General features: G+C 62.3%; 2 non-coding genes across 2 annotated transcripts; both read right to left on the bottom strand.

The window, feature by feature from the left end:
- Positions 1-210: 210 nt before the first annotated feature.
- On the bottom strand, positions 211-292 carry MIRLET7B (microRNA let-7b). Its single transcript, NR_035550.1, has one exon. It is a non-coding gene; the product is annotated as a microRNA let-7b (primary transcript).
- An 863-nt stretch (positions 293-1,155) lies between these two features.
- On the bottom strand, positions 1,156-1,228 carry MIRLET7A-3 (microRNA let-7a-3). The gene has a single exon (NR_035549.1). It is a non-coding gene; the product is annotated as a microRNA let-7a-3 (primary transcript).
- Between the last annotated feature and the right edge of the window lie 4,039 nt (positions 1,229-5,267).

Raw genomic sequence — 5,267 nt, 5'->3', positions numbered from 1 at the left:
CCCCAGAACCCAGTCCCTGGGCTTCCAGAATGAAAGGGGCCAGTTCCAAGTTCATGGTCAGAACAGCTTTATTGACTCTAGCTCCCAGATGCCCACCCAGCTTCGGCTCAGGCCCCCTGCAGGTCACTGAGGTCGGGGGCAGCCCTCCCGTGGGGTCGTGTCACTGAGGTAGGGGGCAGCCCTCCCATGGGGTCGTGTCACTGGGCTCCTCAGGGAAGGCAGTAGGTTGTATAGTTATCTTCTGAGGGGCAACATCACTGCCCTGAAACCACACAACCTACTACCTCACCCCGCCAGGCCCGGCCTTGCACTGCGGGAGGGCCCGCCGCCCCCCGCCCAGCACCAGCCCCTGCCTGGCGGTCCTCAGTCACCAGAGCAGGAGGGCTGGGCAGGCGCAGGGCAGGAGGGACAGGGGAGATGGCACCCCAGGAAGGGGCAGCTGCTGCTGGCTGGTCTCGGGAAGCCCCTGGCTCTCTGGGCCTCAGTTTCCCCAGGTACAGAGGAGCCACTGTCTGCCTTCAGATTGTGCCATGTGGGACCCAGTGTATGCAGAGCTGTTCCTCTCACTTCCTGCTCAGGAAAGGTGCCTTGGCTCCCTTCCTCCACAGGCAGAGGCCCTGCCACTGAGCTGGCCAGGCTGGGGCACGTGCTGGGAACCTGGGGTGATGGGCAACGCCAATACTCGCAGCCCTGTGACCTCCAAACGTCTCGGCCACCCCTGGCCCCATGGTGCCTTCTCCTGGTGCTCAGTGGAGGGTACGGCTCAGGGCCACCCATGAGCCTGGGCCTGATGGCGGGGGGAGTGTTGGGGAGTGTTGGGAGACAGAGGTCAGACAAACAGCTGCATGGATCGCCTCTCTCAGTGCGGCTGGGGCAGAGGGTGGGGTCGGCTCAGCTCTCCTCTGCCCTCGATGCTCCACACCGCATCTCCTTCCATCCTCATTTGCCTCCATTTTACAGAAGAGGAAACTGAGACCCAGAGAGATCAGGGGCCTGTCCAAGGTCACACAGCAACTGGCACCTAGGCCTGTCAGACTTCTTAGTGTAGGCGGCCCCTGCCCCCGACTGCTGCCAAGGCTGCCCCCAAACTTGCCCCTGCCCGCTCCCAGCCAGGGTTCCAGACGCTCTGTCCACCGCAGATATTACAGCCACTTCAGGAAAGACAGTAGATTGTATAGTTATCCCATAGCAGGGCAGAGCCCCAAACTATACAACCTACTACCTCACCCCAAAGGGCAGTCGGTCTTGGTGCCGATGGGACTCCATGGCTTCCAGAGGCACCTCCTGGGGCGAGGGAGGAAAGAGGGCTGAGGAGAACAGGGGCTTGAGGCTCGGCAGGCCACAGGCACCAAGGGCACAGGGATTCTGGCGGGCAGGCGCGGTGGGTGCAGGGGGCTGGGACGCTGAAACCCTGGGAGTGGGGACATTGTGGCCAGCACCAGCAGGGACGGGAGCCTGCAGGAAACCACCAACCAGAGAGGGACGAGGAAGAGAGAAAGGAGGAGGGAGGGAAAGCCCTAGCGGCATTTTGCGACGCTGTCACAGGCAGCCGGCTCCCTCTCATCTGGACAGGAGTGGCCATAATGTCCCCAAGGAACTCTGCACTGGAGACCCTAGGAGGAGGGCTGTCATCTGTCGAAGGCCAGCAAGACACAGGCATGCGAGTGCCCACCCTGCTCGGCCCCCTCCCTCCCTGCACAGTGCCACCAGAAGCAGCACTCATGGCCCCCATGCTGGCTGAGTAGCAGCTTCATGGGCGTGCTGTCTCCTCCCACTGGGCAGGCAGGCATCCCTCCCCAGGGGCCCCGGTTCTGGCCCTGCTGTGCAGGCTGGCCTGAGCTGAGTGTACTGCAGGAGGTGGCGGGAAGGTTCTTTCCTTCCTTGAGGGAAGTGGCCTCTAGGGGAGAGCAGCTGGGGGGGAGTCACAGACCCTCAGGTCCACCCAGGGTCCAGTGCCTGTCCCTGCGGGTGCTGGCACACTCAGTGCCCTAGCTTGGGACTCACAGGGCTGGGACAGAGTGTAGCATGAGGATGACACTGAGAGGGCCTCGGGGCTCCCCTAGCAGGGGAACGTGGCAAGAGACGGGCCTCCCTGAGCCCCGCCTATCCTGGGCCTGGTGCAGGGTCAGCCTCAACAAATGCTAATTGTGGCTACCACCTTCCTGGGGAAAAGCTGAGGGGGCAGGTACGACTGTCAACCCCTCTTAAACAGGTGAGGAGACCGAGGCCCAGAGAGGCAATGTGACCTGGATGTCACACAGCCAAGGGGGGCAGCAGAGTGAGGTCCAAATGTTCTGCTCCCTGCCAAGCTTTTTTTTTTTTTTTTTTTTTTTTGAGATGGAGTCTCACTCTGTTGCCCAGGCTGGAGTGCAGTGGCGCGATCTCGGCTCACTGCAAGCTCTGCCTCCTGGGTTCACGCCATTCTCCTGCCTCAGCCTCCTGAGTAGCTGGGACTACAGGCGCCCACCACTACGCCCGGCTGATTTTTTGTATTTTTAGTAGACAGGGGGTTTCACCGTGTTAGCCAGGATGGTCTTGATCTCCTGACCTCGTGATCCGCCTGCCTCAGCCTCCCAAAGTGCTGGGATTACAGGCATGAGCCACTGTGCCCGGCCTGCTTCCTGCCAAGTTAAACGGCATACTAGCTCTCAGCTCCCCATGCCCAAGTGGACTTGAAAGGTCTACCCCAGCCCTCCTTCCACAGCCCATCCTGAGCAGGCTGCCTACTCCAGGCAGGCCCCAGGCTGGGCTGGACCATTTAATCCTCACAGCCCTGGTAAGGCTGAGATCACGGATCCCACTTCATAGTGGAGAAACTGAGGCTCAGGGGGTGCTGAATCTCTAGCTCTAGGTGTCTTTGCTCTCAGAAGTTGGTCAGGGAGGGGGTCTGCTTGCTCTCTGGGCACGTGTCCTACTCCCTCCCGAGGGGCACTGGAGCAAATCCCAGGTCCTTAGCCAGCAAGGAGACCACTGAGGCTCACACCTGGTGCCGCCCACCCAGAACTGGAGACTGAGATGCTGACTCACCCAGGAGTGGGGACCAGGAGGGCCCCAATGCAGCCCGACCCTCCTCTGTCCCAGCATCATCTCGCTTGGGGTCGCGAAGACCCCGTGTTCCCTCAAGGCCTCAGAACAAAAGCGGTATGAGTGGGTCTGGGGGTCCTGTTCCCCTGCTCCAATTCTGGGTCCCCTGGCTGGTGGGCAGGACCAAGATGTCCCTAAGGACTGTCCGGGCAGAGCCAGCCAGGGTGGGGTGGGGGCTGAAGGGACAGTGGCTGAGGGTCTCCTTGGACCCTCCCAGCTGTGGTGAGTGGCCAGAGGGGGAAGATCAAGGCCATCCCAGCTCCTCTGAGCTCAGGCTGACTCAGGCTGTCGCACACCTCATAATCAGCTCCCAGTCAGGTGGTCCACCCTGAGTGTCCCTGCGTCTGCCCCCATCTGCACCCCCGGGAGGTGCCTTGGGGGAGGCTGTGGGGTGGGTTGCACCCTAAGCACGCACTCTGGGCTCCTGACTTAATCTCTGAGACCCCCATCCCCTCGGGCTGGACTGGCCATCTGGGCTGGCTGGGTCCCCTCACACCTACTGGGTTCTGACTCATGGTCCCAGCAGGCTAAAAAGGGGGTGGGGCAGGACAGCCAAGTGGGCGGAGCTGTGAGAATCCAGGCCGGCCTCTGGGCTATGCTCTGGGCAGGTCTCATGCCCTCGTAAGCCGTGGTCTCCCCACTGAGGCAAGGGGTCAGCTGCCAGGGCCCCCGTCATCAGCCATCGGAGCTGGAGTGCAGGTGGGGACCACCATACTGATTCCAATGGCCCCAGCCTGGCCCCCACAGGTCCCCCAGGCCAGGACTTCAGCCTCCTAGAGCCTGCAGTGCTCACCATGGGGGGCCCCAGCCCACAGGTCGGGCTCTATAACGTGTGGCAGAGACAGAATGGGAGACAGGCCCCTAGTCCACCCTGGTCGTCACCACAAGTGCCCTCCCCCTGGGCCCCCAGCCCCACCTGGGAGAAGCAGATGTGACTCAGTTTCCCTCATTCGGCCTTTCTCGTTCTGGGCTAGACTTACCCAGGTGGCATCTTGAGTCATCCTGGGCGATGGCAGGTGGCCTCGGGGCATGAGGGCTGCACTCCAGAATGCCCGGTGGCTAGGTGACAGGAGAGGCCAGTGCAGGAGCTTCTGTCCCCAGGGAGTGCTCGAGGCAGGCTGGGCCCTGCAGATAGGCGGTGCACACAACAGAGCCCAGGGCCAGAGAGTGAGTCTTCAGGGTGTGGAGGTGAGGCTGAGCGTGCCTCTTCCACTCAGACGCCCTGCAATGAACCACGGCTCCTGCAGGCCCTGTCCAGCCTGAGGGGTGCACCACCAGGGTCGAAGATCACCATACCCCAAGAGCACAGTGGGCAGATGAGGTGGGCCAATGGGGGGAGCTTGCTGGAAGAGTGGCGGGAAGACAAGAAGAGACATGGCTTCAGGGGAGGCCACAGCCTGGGCGAAGGTTTGGCTGTGAGACCGTCAAGTCCCCATCTAAGGACCTCTGTGCCTGAGGGTGGGGCCTGGAGAGGACCAGGAGTGGCCTGGCTCTGAGACAGCCCTCCCTCCCTATCAGCCCTCCCACGGCTCCTCCTACCTCCAGAGCCAGGATGGCAGGAGGCCCAGCTCACTGTGAGGAAGGCCAGCCCCAGGCAGGGGCTCCAGGTCAGCGCCACTTCTTGACCTGTTGGGTTTTAAAAACAAAAGTGACAAGTGTCAGCTCTGGAAGAGACGTGGCCTTACCCAGCTCTGAACCCCTTTGTAACCTTGGGCCTTGCCCAGCCGTCCCGCACCAGAACCGACACTCCAGCCTGGCCCGTCTCTCGCCTAGTGGCTCACCCACCCCTGTAAGGGCCTGGATGGAATGGCCTCCGTGGCCAGCCCTGTGTTGGACAATGCCAGGTCAGAGGCGACCAAGACCCAAGCCTGTCCTTGAGTGGTCAGTGGTCATGTCCCCCAGCTGGGAAGCCTGTGCCCTGCCAGGCTGGTGCCTGGATGCTCTAGGGCTCAGAGGAGGGCGGGAGGATGCACAGGGGGGACAGCCTGGTGCTGCTTTCCCGGGTGCCTGGCCTGTCAGCAGGTGGCTGGACTATGGAGGGAGGAGTTAAGCCCCCATTGCACCGAGGAGGATGCTGAGGGTCCAGGGGGGCTGTGGCTTCCCCTGGGACCCAGGACAAGGAAGGCTTGGGGTTCTCCCACGAGCGGAAACCCCCGGGAGGGGCCCACAGGATCCAGTCTGGG

Source organism: Pan troglodytes, chromosome 23 (assembly GCF_028858775.2).
Source record: "Pan troglodytes isolate AG18354 chromosome 23, NHGRI_mPanTro3-v2.0_pri, whole genome shotgun sequence".
Taxonomy (NCBI): domain Eukaryota; kingdom Metazoa; phylum Chordata; class Mammalia; order Primates; family Hominidae; genus Pan; species Pan troglodytes.
Note: the sequence above shows the minus strand (reverse complement) of the source record. Positions and strands in the feature narration are given on the sequence as shown.